A 16,685-nucleotide genomic window follows, 5' to 3' on the forward strand; every position below is an offset into this window, starting at 1 on the left:
AGATGCCATACTGTTTTGGGATGTCCTTCAGCGAGCACTGGAAAAACTTTTTTTCATTATTTCTCACACAATACGTTATCTTCTGACAGCAGCGCTTGATGAAGCGCTTGATATGATATGTTTTTCCTCATGGGTATGCACAGCTTGTGGAAGACACGAATGCAAGACCGCAATGTAGAGCCCACCACCTCTTCAAGCACACACTTCATTCAAATGGCTATCCACCTGAAAAACATTTACGACGAGCTAGACTTTAGACCGGACTGGTACTCCGTCTTAGAGAACTGTTTGACCTCACCCCTTTTTTGTTTGTATAACACAATGTGAAGAACTCTCAATGTGAAGAACTCGCGCTCTGTTAGGCATTTAGTGTTTATGAGTAACACTAAAACGCTTACTTTCGCGATTTGATTGTACTTTTGTTCGCTTGATTTTGTCATGATTGCCCAAGTACTTTAATAAATACCATGGTAAAAAAAAAAGCGGTAGCGTGGCCGAGTGGTCTAAGGCGCTGGTTTAAGGCACCAGTCTCTTCGGAGGCGTGGGTTCGAATCCCACCGCTGCCAGACAATTTTTGCTTGCACTACCGGTCTTTTCGGGGGCGTTGCCTCAATGCCACCGTTGGCAGAAGTTTCCTATTTTAATTTTTTTTGCGATACCAATTACGTAAACATTCTCGGCTAGCTTTTTGCCATCGCCGTCGCCGTCTTTCACCGTATATTATATATATATATATATATATATATATATATATATATATATATATATATATATATATATATATATATATATATATATATATATATATATATAATCAAGAAAGAAAGAAAGAAAATATCACATCATATTCACGAGGTGAGTGATGACGAGTGTGGCTAAAAGAACGGACGGACGCATGGACGCACGCATGCCCGGACGGACGCACTGATGGACACGTGGACGGACGGAAACGGGCGCATGAATAGACGGACGCACGGACGGAGGAAAATATTCGTTCAATCTTGGCTTTTGGGCTACCATCTGAATAGTTGAATATTTTTTTTCACTGAGGCTCTTTAGCTTGAATGGCGCTCGATTAAAACCATTCTATTTTCGTCCTGCATGACCTTCGTTTGCTTACGTATTTTCAAAAGTCTCCAAATGTGCATGGCAGACCGTATCGAGTAGAAGATTTCCGAGACGCGCTCGGACCTACAGGACTACTGCCGGAGGTGTTGGCACTGGGGGCCTACCAGATAAATCATGTCTGGGCAGTCACCATGAACAACGCGGACGCTACGAGACGCTTTCTGGACGTGAAGAAGCTGAAAGTCAAGGGTCGACGCTGCATCATCGTAGGCCCCCAGGATCAGCAGGTGCGGCTGCGTCTTCATTGACTGCTGTATGGCGTCAACAATGAAGACGTGCGAACGGCGTTGGCGGCTTTTGGGAAGGTCGTACAAGTCACCCGGGAGCATTGGCGTGTTCAAGGAGTCGGGGACAAGGGGTCAAACACACGGTCTGTGCTCCTTAAGCTCAAGAGTGGCGTGGCGTAAAGTTTGAAGATATCCCGCATCAAATCAGGGTGGCTGGTGAACTGGCACTCGTGGTTGCACCCGGTCGGCCAATGCAGTGTCTGCGCTGGCAAGGTACCGGCCATGTTAGAAGAAAATGTAAGGTACCCCGATGCTCGCGTTGTCGGCGGTTTGGCCACAGCGAAGATGAGTGCATGCGCACGTACGCATCAGCTATCGGATCAGCTGAAGGTGAAGACACAGATGAGTTGGTGATGGACGCGACCGAGGTTGAAGACGCGACGAAAGGCGCAGGTGACGTGGCGAACCCAGATGCTTCAACAGTTACAGCCACGCCGAATGGTGGTGATGAACCAACAGTACAAGCAGACATAGCATCTGGGGAGGTTACTCAAGAGCCAGCCGGCCAAACCAAGGAAGGCTTCACAAGCACCCCATCAAAGGAGCCTTACCGGTGGAATTGACCGAACTTCCGGTGTCGTGCGAGAGTATCAGTGATGGGGCGCCAAGCAAAAGACCCCACAAACAGGCTGCAGGACGGCGTGAGGTGTCCAGTGAAAAGCGTGAAGAGGGGCCACCTGCGAAGGCGACTTCATTCAGACGCAGCAGCACAAGGCTGAGTCCCAACCCGATATTGGACAAACACTGGGCACCTTTGTCCTCCAGTGGCACGGGTCCACCTGGAGGCTCCGAAGATGTCTAGCTCTATGCTAGACGCTGAAGGTAAGCATCATGCCCCGGGCTAACTTCTTCACTGTGTACACATGGCTTTTGCACCGAATCTTAGAGTGGCAACGTTAAATGTTCGAGGTCTTGCCGCCAAGTGGTAACAGAGCCAAGTCTACAGGCTGCGCGTGGATCGTGATCTGGATGTACTAGCTGTACAAGAAACAAACGTAGACGGTGAGGAAGAGACCCGGGGCATGATGCTGAGGTTTACGGCGCGTTACTACGCAATTGTAAGTTAAGCAATAGGCAGGTCTGCAGGATGTGTTTTGTTCATTAAGAAGTTACCGGGTCTGGTTGTGCAAGATACCTTGTCTTGCGCGTCTGGTAGATTGATTTCCTGTGATTTTGTATTCAATGAATGTCAGTGGCGTATAGTGTGTATTTATGCACCAACCATTTGCGAGGAGCGATCACTTTTTTTTTCAAGCATAAAGCAGCACTTCCCTTTGGAAAGGAAATCTGTATTACTTGGTGATTTTAACTGTGTCCTCAACGGTCGAGATCGACCAAATGGATGCGCCATTTACGATAAAAGTAGCAGGACGCTAGCGGACATAGTTACTGAATTCGAGTTAGAAGACGTGGGTATGGAGGGAACGCGGTATATGCGTTTCACACATTTTCAGGGCAATAGCCATGCACGCCTTGATCGCATTCACGTGTTCCTTGAATCAATAGCCCGCTGCAAGACATATGCTGTCTACCCAATACACTTCAGTGACCATTCTTTAGTTAAATGTGATATGGGAGAGAAAACAAAAGGTGGAACATTTTATGGGAGCTGTGGAAGATGAACTCCAACTTGATCACTCACGAATATTTTTTAGATCAGGTAATGAACTGCATCAATGAAATAAAAATGGATGATGAAGCTAAACTGGCAGAACAATGGAAAGAGTTCAAGCAGCGAATAAAAATAAAAGCTATTGATCGTTCTTGCGCATTGAGTTACGAAAGAAAAAGAAAGAAAAAGAACTCCGAAAGACTAATTGACTCAGAGTGCAAACAACCGGGAGAGTATAAAATTGACATACGCAATATTAGGCGGAAACTTGCACCGTGCAAGACGAGGAACGCTACCGCGGTGCACTGGTCCGTGCTAGGCCGGAGGCTTTAGCGGCTGGAGAGACGCTAATCAAAAGAGCGTTAAGGGTGGAAAAAACGAACGCTCGACGGAATCATATCGAAAATATAGAGAAGTATGGTCACAAAGTAACTGGCATCGACAGCATTTTATCCGTATCTTCAAATCCTTTTGAAAACCTTTTTGCGTGTAGACAGGTAAACCTTGAAAGATTTAAAGAAGAATATTTAGGACGCATGCCGCAAGTGAGTGAGAAAGGGAAAAAGGCTTTGGAATTATCTTTATCTGCATCTGAAGTTGAACGGGCGATTGATAAGCTAAATCCTGGGAAATCTCCAGGACCAGATGGTCTTTGTGCCAAGTGGTACAAATGTTTCAAAAGCGAATTGTCTCCAATACTTGCAGGCGTTTTTAATGAGGCATATGAGGAAAAAAAATTACCACCATCCTTTGGTGCATCACGTACCGTTCTGATTCCGAAAAGAGACGAGGTTGAAAAGCTCAGGCACGTCACAGCGTACATGCCAATCGCACTGACAAACGTAGACTACAAAATATAAATGAAAATTTTGGCGGCTAGACTTCAGTCAGAAATAAAAGATATCGTCGGTCTACACCAAACGTGTGGAAGCAAAGGTCGGTCTATAGTAACAAATGTTCATAAAATGCGGTCCGTGCTCGAATGTGTTGACATCAGTCAAGCTCGTGTGTTCATACTCCAGCATGATCTGGAGAAAGCGTTTGATTGCGTTGCCCACGCTCTTTTGTTTGCAGTATTGGAGCACATTAATGGTGGTAAGATAATTATTGACGGTGTAGCCATGGTATATGGAAATGGTAGTAAGAGACTAATCATCAACAAGACATTGCCCCCCCCCCCTTTAGAATTGAGCGCTCAGTGCGTCAAGGTTGCCCTGTTAGTCCACTATTGTTTTGCATATATGTTGAAACTTTATGTCAGTCGATATTGCAGAATGACATCATTGATGGGTTTAGAGTGCAATCATCAGAGGTCTATCTACTCGCATACGCTGATGATGTTGCGGTTTGTAGCACTTCCTATCAAGGTATTGAAGAATCAATCAGAGTTTCTAAATCTTTCGCCGAAGTTACAGGAAGCCACATAAACTGGGGTAAATGCCTCGACTTTTGGCACGAATACTGGCCTTCAGCACCAAACTTTTTCGCAGCCATTAAATAGACAAGAACGCCAGTTAAATATCTCGGAGGACCGCTCGAGTCATACAAAAGTACTGATGAATATTGGACACAGCAAACGAAATAAAGTAAAGAGAAAGCGAATAGGTGGAATGCAACTTATCTGTCCATGTTTGCTAGGGCTACTGCATGCAACTGGTTTTTTTGTGTCTAAGCTGTTGTATGTGATGCAAGTGCTGTACTGTTCCCGGGTCAATGTGCAAAAACTACATCGGGTGTTTGCAATATTTGTGTGGGGGTCTAACTGGGAAAGGTGCAGTCGCACGAATTTGTTTAGACGGGTGAAGTGTGGAGGCCTTGGGATAGGACATCTGTTTATCAAGCAGTTAGTAAATAGGGTTTTCTTTTTTCGCGAGACAAGAGATCCTTTCCTACTAACAGTGTGTCAAACAAGACTGAGTAGACTGTTGCCTGAGTTGGTTGTGAGCACTCAGGTTACCACGGGGACTGTGCAAGGATACATGAAGGAAGTTGTGGCCAGCGTGCGGTTTTTGTGGGTTCGTTTTTCAACTGACTGCTTGTGGTCTGTTGGAAAGAAAAACTGTACAAAGATTTATGTGACACGACGCTCCCCATCCCACAGTACAGAGCGCTAAATACAGCACGCAAGGGTCGAATGTACTTAAACGAGTTGAAAAAATGCGGGCAGCCCCAAGTGAAAAAACGTTCTTTTTCAAATTACACTCCGGAACACTTCTTGTAAGAACCTTCCTAGAGGAGCATGGGTTTTATATGCTTTGGGGGATCTCACTGTCCAATCTGCAAGAAATAAGAAACTATTGACCATGTTTTCCTGCACTTTTGGGAAGGAGTTTATTTTTGGTACGTATTACAAAGGACAATCAGAAAAGAGTTCCCGTTATACCGTCATGGGATCAGGTATTTGGCAGTAAAGAATGAGGATGGATTACCTTTTTATTTTATCATGATGACTGCCTTGCACAGTATATGGCGCTCTAGAATGGCTGGATTTCATTGTGAGCCAGACAGGAGACCGGCAAGAGATTATTTTAAAGAAAGCATCTCAAGATTACTCAAGGTAGTAAAAACAGACGAATGTGTACCTTTATGGGTAGAAAGGGTAGAAGCCCTACTGACCATGAAGGAATTCTAGGACGTGATGTGTTATAGTAATGCTTAACGGTCTTAGTTATTTTCAAGTTTTTTTGTATTGTTCGTTGTGAATTGTAATATAATTATCTTAGCAACCTGTTTGTGAATTTTAACCGGAAATAAATAAAGTAAGGTAGCGTGGCCGAGTGGCCTAAGGCGCTGGTTTTAGGCACCAGTCTCTTCGGAGGCGTGGGTTCAAATCCCACCGCTGCCACACATTTCTTGCTTGCACTACGCGCCAATCTTTCCGGGGACATATATATATATATATATATATATATATATATATATATATATTGTGATGAGGGAGACAGAACAAGATACAACACCCGATCCGGGGCCAGCTATTCTTATTCTGACTTCGTTTTTCTCTTTGCTCTAGCCACCCGCGCACCGAAGCGCCAGCGTCTTTCTTGGTCATGACACTCGGCCATGACTGCGCGCGCGCGGAGCTGGCGACAAAGTTTTTGGTGGGCGGGCTTGGCTGCATCGTGGTGGTCAGCCCGGACCACAATGCAGCATGGAGCGACGGTCTGGGGGAAGCGTCTCTGGTGGACGGCACTGGCTGCCTCGAGCTGGCCGCTCTTTTGCACGCCACGATGTCTCTTGAAAAGGTGCTGTGGACTCAGGCGGCTGGCACTGGCTGCCCCGTTGCAGCCGACGCTCTCGGCCGCGATTTGGTCCCGGTATCTGCCAAAGGTAGATCTGGCGGTCGATATAATGGCTGCATCTCGGAGGTCGGTCTTGGCCACGCTGAAACTGGGTACCAGAGTCTTCCATAAGTGTATCGGGAGGTCGAGACTGGCTGCATCGTTGTGGTCGGTCTCGGCCGTGCAGAGACTCTCTGTCGGAAGCAGCTAAACATGCACCTGACAGCGTGCTTCGGACGGGCCGCGAAATCAGCAGCAGACGTTGAACTCCGGACGAGGGTAGCCGAAAGAGTATCACAAAAGACGCACTGTGTACCTTAGCTTGTGTCGAGAATGGGTACGCAACCTCTGAGATGTGTGGCAGAGAACATAATTTACGGCCGGTTTTGGCATCTGCAGCTGTCTGATTGCTGTCTGCATCTTGACGCCAACTTTCTCCTCATGATCTTGGTCAGTGAGACCAGCAGTGGTTACCTTGGGCTCTACCGGCGCCATGACCATAGGCGGTTCAAGCATAGGCGATTCAAGCATAGGCGATGCTGGGGTCTCCACTTGTCTCAGTAAAGGTGATATTGGGGCTGGCTTCTCTAACTGAGCTGTATGAGGACTGGTATCAGCCTCTTCCACTGACATGATGGCGTCGCGTACCGGCGCGGGTACTGAGAGCAGCAGTGGCGTGTCGCACCTGCGTCTGACGCCATTCGTAGGACAGGCAGAGAAGCTTTCTGCCACGCGGCTGGAGGGCTCCGAGGAACCTTCGAGGTGTCGCTCCACTTCAGCTTGGTGTGCGAAAAGGGGCGTGTCAGTAAAGGGCAATGCAGCACAGTCGAGATGATTCTCTGCGGCTGTTTCGTTGAAGCAACGCCCTTCAAGAGGTCCGACTTCGGTAGCGGCCTCTGGCGGCAGTAAACTTACTTCGGGCATCAACAAAGTGTCTAACTTCTCGTGCGGTAAGCTGCAGCGCACAGCTGTGGCCTCGAGGTGGAAAGCCTCTGGAGCTTGCTCCTCAATACCGGCCAAGTTGGACGGGGTGGTGGTGGAGAGGTGGTAAGAATTACGACCAAAAGCAGCTATGAGCTTGCAGCTCAACTCCGCCCATGACTGCTGCTTCCAGCCTTCATACCTGTGCCACGCCGCTGCACCTTCCCGAAGATGGTCTACAGCCACGGTCCATTTCTGAGATTCCGTTTAGGCCTCGCGCATTGCTATCGCGTTGAAGGTTGCCACCCAGCTGTCGGCGTCGTTCCGGACCCCGTGGAACTCCGGTAGTTTGCAGACGGCTGGTGATTGTGAGGCGGCAGGTGGCAACGCAGAAGTCACCGACGCGAAGCAGTCGAGCTGGTGTGAGAGCTCGATCAGAAAAGACTGAAGCTCCCTGCGTTGCTCCGGTGTGCTTGGCTCAAGGTCGTATGAGGCAGCTACATCCAACACTGCGTTAATATCACACAGTGCTGGCAACATTGTAGGAGCTCGCTCGGTGATCAACGCTGTCAGTTTGTTAGTCTCGGCGTGGAGCAGTGCGATGGTACGCCGCAGCTCCACGGCACTGTCGCACGAGGCTTCTGAACCACTTTGGTTCACGTCCGTGAAGTACGTAGTTCTAGTAGTACTCACGGTGGTGACACGCACGTCCAAGGAAGCATGAACAGCGTTTCTTAGCGGCTTATGTGTTGGAAGAGTACCGGACAGGGAATGCAGGCCGTGGGAAGCTTGAACAGCATTCCCAAAGGACAGGAGCCCATGAATATTACGGCCGCGAAGTGGTAGCATAGTGTCCATTGGGTGATGCCCTGGTACCACAGAGGAGGCATGGACACCGTCCACTGATGGTCCGATGGGCAGCTGAAGCGGCGGCCGGGTTGTTGACTCGGTCGCCAAGAAAGCGTGAACGGCGTTCCTGGATGGAGAAGCCCGCACTGCCGACGAACCACGAAGACACGTACCGGTGGCTTCCCGCAGAAAGTTCACATGTCGGCTTGCGCTGACGGCAGAATCCATAGCCAAGGACGCGTGGACAGCGTCCCTTGTGTACTGCAGCCACCGAGGAGGCCTTGACGCCGTCCCCGAACGGTGGTGGCAATGGCGGCAGGTGAACAGCTGCCGAGGAGGCCTTGACGCCGTCCTCAAGCGGCGCTTATCATGGCTGTCCTGGATGACGTAGCCGGGACGTAAGACTTCTTCTTCGTCGACTGCGCAATTGTGATGAGCGAGACAGAGAACAAGAGACAACACCTGATCCTTTGCCATCTGTTCTTAGTGAGTGAGTGAGAACAACTATATTATGGTCTAGTGCAGACGCTGAGGTTGCCACGCGTCACCCGGCTACTCCCACGTAGAGACCGGTAGGTCTAGCCTGACAGCCCTGTCGCGAGCACACTGGACGGCCAGGATTTGGTCCTGAAGTTTTGGGCTGTGCATAAGCGCATCCTACTCGGGTTTGTTATAAGTCGGTCTAAGCGACCCGCACTCCTAGAGCATGTGTGCTAATATAGTGGTCTGCCCGCAAACGACACAGGCGGCATCGGGGAATTTGTGAGGATAAATTGCGTTTAGGTATGCTAACGACGGGTACGAATGGGTTTGGAGTAAGCGCAACGAGACGGCCTGTACTCTATTGAGTTTTGAATGTAGCATTGGGAATGCCCGCTTCGCCATGTAGTAATACTTGGTAATCTCGTTGTGTAGTAGGTGTGTCTTTATGTCCCACGTCGTCGGCACTGGAGCCGTCGCCCAGGTCGAGAGCAGCGCGGTCAGTGAGCGCGCGCGCTGCTGAGTGGGCCGACTCGTTCAGGTTCAGTGCAACGCCGTTTACGGAGCCGACATGCGCGGGGAACCAATGTATGGTGTGAGGGACAATCGTATCGCTGGTGGAGCAGCTCAAGATCCTGGCTGCTTGTGTAGTTCTTATTCTGACTTCGTTCTTCTCCTCTTTGCTCTAGCTACCCGCGTGCCGAAGCGCCAGCGTCTTTCTTGGTCATGACAATATATATATATATATATATATATATATATATATATATATATATATATATATATATATATATATATATATATATATATATATATATATATATATATATATATATATATATATATATATATATATATATATATAGTGGGAGTAATCATTCAATAAGCCAGTTAATCTTCGTGAAAGTATGGGATCTGGCACAACGGGAGCATTGTCAACAAGGATAAATATATTTATTTCCCAACAGTTTCGGGAGTTGGGAAATAAATATATTTATCGCTCCCGTTGTGCCATATCCCCTATCTTCACGAAGACTAAGTGGCCCATTTTATTATTACTCCCACTATATATATATATATATATATATATATATGTATATATATATATATATATATATATATAAATGCCCCGCCGCGGTGGTCTAGTGGCTAAGGTACTCGGCTGCTGACCCGCAGGGCGCGGGTTCGAATCCCGGCTGCGGCGGCTGCATTTCCGATGGAGGCGGAAATGTTGTAGGCCTGTGTGCTCAGATTTGGGTGCACGTTAAAGAACCCCAGGTAGTCTAAATTTCCGGAGCCCTCCACTACGGCGTCTCTCATAATCATATAGTGGTTTTAGGACGTTAAACCCCACATATCAATCAATCATATATATATATATATATATATATATATATATATATATATATCTATATATATATATATAAATATATATATATATATATATATATATATATATATATATATATGACCATTCAAGAAAGAAAGAATCACAGCATATTCACTTGGTGAAGATATGATGACGAGTGGGATGAAAAAGAAGGACGGATGCATGGACGGACCCTGTGACGATATAGACGGACGCATGGCAGCACGGACGCACTGACGGCCGCTTCGCCCCCTCATCATCATTCCCTCCATGGAAATGCTTTGACACCATTTTTATTGGCATGCAATGCAATGCAACTGGCTAATACGGCTACGATGACGCGGAACGAACGATTCATGTGCCTTCGGCTTTCACCGGAACGATTTCGTTAGTTGCTGGGCCTCAAGGCCAAACCTCATAAACGCGAAAATGCACGCGACAGCGATGAGCGATGCTATGAGCGACGAAACGGGGCATTCGCGCGACGAGTCGCGAGGCAGTTTTCGCGCGATCGCTCGGTTCCCCAGATTTGGAAACCATCGCCCATCGTCCGGAAGCGCTGTGCTCAAAGCACCAGAACAGGATGTGACTGACGTACTGCTGGTTTTCTTCATGTGCCGCGAAGTCACCACCTCTTCTCACTCTCCTCTTCGCCCGAGTCACGCGTGCACAAAGAAGAAATAACGTAATGTTCATGCACGTGCACATAAAAAAAGTGCTGCAAGGCATTAATAAACACTTTCCATTACATTACACAACAATATATTCTAATTTTAAATTGCATACCGCTCACTACGCGGTTTTCTTAGATCGAGTAGACGGCCTCATGCAAGCAACTGTGGAGTTCGCTCGCCGAAGCCGTCGTATAGTGGCACCACAGAGGAAGGCTTTTTGTTTTTCCTTCCTCCGTGGGTGGCACGGTGTATGGTGGCTAGCGTGGTGGCTAGTCACCATAGCCGTCGAGCGAATGAGGTTTGCCCATAGAGTAACATAGTAAACGTTTACTATGTTACTCTATGGTTTGCCTGCGCTAGTGACTGTTCGCACGAAGGCAATCTACGTCGCGTCGCTGTCGAGAGCATTTCCGTGGTTATGAGGTTTGGCCATGAGGTTCGCGAAAAGAGCTCGCTTTTCATACACAGCAAGGTATCAAAACTGATGCACTTGTTAGTTTGCACTCATCTGTAACTGTGATTATGTTTCGTGCGTTGTTTTTGTTTAAACAGGGTGTTACATGTAATGCAGTAGTTCGCTCTTTGTGTGTGTTCTGTGTGCCATTTACTTGAAATGCTGAAAAGCCAAGAGGATGTGCCAGACTGGATTGGGTGCATTGAGCGATTGTTACGAATGCCCAAGTATTGATTAATAGTCAGCCAAGAGCTGACGGTACCTCAATGAATTCTGTGGGTGTATTTTGTGACGCACTTGAATTTGGACCAATATGTAAAATGTGAACAGTCATGATATGCAAGGCAATAAACAAAGAAAAAAAAAGTAGCGTGGCCGAGCGATCTAAGGCGCTGGTTTAAGGCACCAGTCTCTTCGGTGGCGTAGGCTCGAATCCCACCGCTGCCAGGTTTTATTCATAAAACTTTTTTTTGCATGCAGACCTATGTATTATGAACTGTGTCTACATAATTGATTGATATGTGGGGTTTAACGTTCCAAAACCACCATATGCTTATGAGAGACGCCGTAGTGGAGGGCTCCGGAGATTTCGACCATCTGGGGTTCTTCAACGTGCACCCAAATTTAGAAACCAAACTAAGGTGTTCGTGCTCGGCCGTGCACGAACGCCATAGTTTTGTTTCTAGGCTCTAGCTTCTTACAGTGAAAGCTTTCGCAAAGGGTGTAGTACATGCCTCTCACCGCTGCTTTAAGTGGGGTGCTGCGACCTTGAACCTCCTTTGGATATCAAAGGAGCGTACGATAGCGTGGTTCAAGAGGAATTGTGAGGAATACTGGACACACTAGGCGTGGAACATGTAGTGACTAATATTTTAAAGGATATCTATAAAGGTAACAAGGTAGTTATAAAGTAGGAAAAACAGGTATCCAAGCCTGCAGAGGTAGAACGGGGGCTTAGGCAGGGGTGTCCCCTGTCACCCTAATTATTCATGATGTACCTACAAGAATTAGAGGCCAAATTAGAGGGAAGTGGACTGGGCTTCAACCTCTCGTTAGTCAAACAAGAAAAACTCATTGATCAGGCACTACCAGCATTAATGTACGCAGATGATATAGTGCTAATGGCCAACAACAAAGAAGCTTTGCCGAGATTGATGGACATCTGCGGTAATGAGGGAGATAGGTTAGATTTTAGATTCAGTAACGAAAAAAACAGCAATCATGATTTTCAATGACAACGAAGGTAGTGAGCTTAGAATACAGGAGGTCACGCTAGAGATAACAGATAAATACAAATATCTGGGCGTATGAATAAGCAATGGGACCGAGTACCTGAGGGAACACGAAATACACGTGACGACTAAAGGTAACAGGATTGCAGCAGTGATGAAAAATAGGGCACTGTGGAATTACAATAGGTATGATGTGAGAGGAATATGGAAAGGGGTCATGGTTCCTGGGCTGACGTTCGGCAATGCGACCTTGTGCATGAGATCAGAAGTTCAAGCAAGATTAGAAATTAAGCAACGTGGAATAGGTAGGCTTGCTTAAGGAGCTCACGGGAATACACCAAATCAGGGAGTACAAGGTGATATGGGATGGACATCATTTGAGGGCAGGAAAGGTAGCAGCAAGATAAAATTTGAGAAGCGATTGAGAGAAATGGGGGAGGAGCGTTGGGCTAGGAAGGTTTTCAGCTACTTGTACATGAAGAATGTCAATACAAAATGGAGGAAGCGAACCAGAAAATTGACTGGTAAATACTTAGAATCAGCAGGTGGCCAAACCAAAAAGAACTATCGGTTAAGAAGAAAGCGAAGGAAACGGAGACTGACATATGGAGAATGGGCATGATTAAGAAGTCCGCACTAGAGATCTATCGAACTTTTAAGCAGGAAATTGCCAAGGAAAGGATCTATGATAATACTCGGGGTAGTTCTCTACTGTTTGAGGCCAGGACGGGAGTACTGCGAACCAAGACATATCGGGCCAAATACGAAGGGGTAGGCACACTATGCAGTGCGTGTGGAGAGGAAGAAGAAACTGCCGAACACTTGATAATGTTCTGTAAAGGTCTTCACCCTATAGTTCAGGATGATGGCGCAGAGTTTTTCGAAGCACTGGGGTTAAGGGACCGGTAGGGCAAAATAGACTTTAAGTGGGTAGATTTAACTAGAAGGAGGTTATCTGATTGGTGGCTAAAGTCAAGGCACGAGTGAAAATTAAATCCTTCACTACAAAGTACGAATCCTATAACTCACTTTTTAAAGAAAAAAAATAAATCTAGTTTTCGGTTCATTAAGTATTACGGCTTGGTGGCGCTAGCCACCGCCCGATCTAAAGGGTACAGCCATATCCATCCATCTATCCTCCGCCGCTCCGTTATCATAGCTCCGTGCTGCGCGTGCAACACCAGCACATGAGTTCGGGTCTGCTTCTTGACTCACTACGTGTTGAAAGACAAGTGAAAAACAAGGTAGGATAGTCCTTGAAGATAGTAGGCGCGGAGTCAGGAAGATGTTTTCTGATGCGGCTCGCAGGCACATGTGTTTTTCTCAAAACGGTGTTTTTTTTGCCATTTTTCACTATTCTATGTAAAACCCACGTCCCTCCTGAAGCAAGATCTTTGTGTGCTTTCTTTGCACTCAGAATCAAAAAGGAAGTATAGCCCTTAAAAGATCTTCATCGCGCAAGTGTCTGCTGAATACGACAGTCGATGCAGACTTGTCGCTGATGATGAGGTTGTCTCTAGCAATATTTTTTTGCCATTTAGTGCACAGCTCAGCAATGCTTGAGATTTGCTGAAATGAAACACCGGGTGTTTTCCCCGAGCGGGACTTGCTATACGGAACACAGCAATACACTATCACACAGCTGATATATTAAATGCATGTACAGTGTCAGTTTTTATGAAAGGGAACACGGGAACGCATGGCCCGCGCGCTCCGGCGGTCGTTTGTACCGCTTTCGAGCGGGAGTGATAGCAACCACAAGACAGGCTCGCGTCATGAGATATCACGAGACCATAGGGTTTCCTAATATGAGACCACCACCCTTTACTAGCCAGTTTGCCTGATCGGCATGGTTATTACGGCGTCGCGGCGCATGAATCACAGTAAGTTTTCACAAATGCGTGAATGACGAAGTGTGGTGTATGGGAGATTTGGAGAAAAACCACCGGTTTTCGGGGCGCATGCACACTGATGCCGACTGCTTCTCATGTGCCCTAGTTGAGTCGACTCCTTCAAACCAAAACTGACAAAGAAAGTTTCCTCATGGCTGTTGCAGCATCCGACTTGGCTCAGAAACAACATGTTAAGACCTAAAACTTCCCCATCGACTATCTTGAGAACCAACTTGATCTGCCACCGCAAACTTCAGGCGCAGGATTTTATGGTTTTTCTTCCACGACAACATCCTGTACAATTGGAGCTTTGATTCTAGGACTTGAACCACTCTACTGGTAGTACCATCTGTGATGTGAGCAGCGATCCTCAATGCATGTCATGACAAACTGTCTTCTGGGCATTTAGACCTGACATGTACGCTTAGCTCATATTTGGCACAAGTACTACTGGCCTAAACTGTCCCATACTGCCAAGCACGACTTCAAAATCTGCCGTGACTACCAGTGTTGCAAGACTGCGCAGGAAACATGCAGGTTTTTTACATCTTGTGGAGCCATCCTGAGCACCATTTCAACAAGTTGGTATGAACCTCCTAGGTCCATTTCCAAAAATATTCAGTGGATAACTGTTGGATAATAGTTGTAACAGATTAATTAACCCATTACTATGAAACACGAGCACTTCAACTGGTACTGCAAGTGATGTCGCTGACGCCATGATGCACTGGCCGTGGTTCTTACACACAGAGGCACGGACTTTACTGCCCAAACAGCTCGAAGAAGTGACGCCACTTTGCGGCCTCATACATTGTCGTACAACAGCCTATCATCCGCAAACGAACGGTTTAAAAGAACAGCTCAATCAAATCATCACGGATGTACTTTCCGTGTATGGCAACGTGGATCATAGGAACTGGGACGGTGTCCTTCCTTTCTTAACTTTCGCTTTTAAAACCGCCACGCAGGAAATTACTGGATTTATGCTTTTCCACCTGCTTCACGGCCATCAAGTTACTACGATGTAGAAGCCATGCTTTTACCCAATGCCTTCGCAGCCAGCACCGAAAATGCTGACCAGTATGCGCAGTGTGCTGAAGGAGCTCTTCAACTAGCTCACTCGTGCATTCGCTTTCAGCAACCTTACGACGCTCACATTTACAACCTTCATCACGAATAAAATGCCTACCATCCTGGAGAAAAAGTATGGATCTGGTGTCCTGTCCGCCAATGCGGCCGGTCAGAGAAACTCCTGCGCCATTATTTCAGCCCTTTTCGAGTTCTTCGATGCCTCAATGATGTTACCTACCATGTTGTTGCGGTGCCCAGCGTGCGATCTTCCTGTCATGCAGCACAGGCAGACATTGTTCATGTAGTCAGGATGAAGCTGTATTATTCACGCTGATGACTTGCTTTGGCTTCACACATTCGGAAGCATAGAGTCGATGCTTTCAAAGAGTTGGAGTAACCACGTGTGATGCAAGCAGCCCTACCCCTCTTCTGGCATCTCGTCACGACCATTCTTTAAACTAAGACAGACCGACGGCTCCCATTGAAGAGCGCACATTTGCACTGGCATTGAATGAAAGAAAGGAGGCGTTTTCACAGAGCGATCAGAGTTGAAGCGTGTTGCTGTGATAGAGCCAGCTGAATGTACTCAGAGTGCTTGATTTCAACCAGTTTAACATTATGCGCATTGCCTGAGCAATGAAGTGCTCGAACGCAACCCGTCAAATGTACCATTAGTCTTTGTCATTCACATATTGTGCTGACCACCATCTTGACTGCGTTCTAAAGCTTTGGTTACAGTATGGAAAGGCCATTCTTTACACAGCTTTAGTGTATAAGCGCATAAAAGTAGCCTTTTATTATGCTATTCTAGTCAATTAAAAATTTGTTGCGTGCTTTCTACAAAAATTTTAAAGCACAGTACAGGGACATCATCACAGCATTTATTTAGTCAGAGACTTAGAAGCAACCAAACTTATAACATTCATCTATTAGGTTGAAGTGACATGATTGCGGTTGCCTAACTGCGAGACTTATTGTTACTGCTACCGAGCTTGGAAAACACCTTGCAGTCACTTCTAGTGGGTGGATGATGCCGTGTCATGGCTGACACACACATTAGGCTTATCTAACCATATAAAAATGTTTAGCTCTCACTAAACTGAAAAATAGGTCTGTGCATAAAGACATAGTTGTCATTCAGCTTTTCAGTCTGCTATAAAGAAGTTAATGTTAAAGTGTGGTATGGTAACTGTATAATATGTTGTCTTAGCCTACATCATGATGCTAGTTCTGGACGCATTGCATGAATGGAAATTGTATTTTCATTTGTTGGACAAGGAGTTTTATGCATCTCGATTTTTTTTCAGGCCTTGCTCATCCAACAGTCCTATCTCATCAGTGGTCCATGCCAACGAATAGTCACACTCTACTTCTTGTACTAAATGTATCGCACGGAGTCAATTCACATGAATGCTTTGAATTTTCATTCACCTAC

The 16,685-nt window shown here is 46.5% G+C and overlaps 2 non-coding genes across 2 annotated transcripts; both read left to right on the plus strand.

The window, feature by feature from the left end:
• Nucleotides 1-484: 484 nt before the first annotated feature.
• On the plus strand, nt 485-566 carry TRNAL-AAG (transfer RNA leucine (anticodon AAG)). Its single transcript has one exon. It is a non-coding gene; the product is annotated as a tRNA-Leu (tRNA).
• Nucleotides 567-5,790: 5,224 nt separating this feature from the next.
• Nucleotides 5,791-5,872, plus strand: TRNAL-UAG (transfer RNA leucine (anticodon UAG)). The gene has a single exon. It is a non-coding gene; the product is annotated as a tRNA-Leu (tRNA).
• Nucleotides 5,873-16,685: the final 10,813 nt, after the last annotated feature.

This window comes from Rhipicephalus microplus, chromosome X, assembly GCF_043290135.1.
Source record: "Rhipicephalus microplus isolate Deutch F79 chromosome X, USDA_Rmic, whole genome shotgun sequence".
NCBI lineage: Eukaryota > Metazoa > Arthropoda > Arachnida > Ixodida > Ixodidae > Rhipicephalus > Rhipicephalus microplus.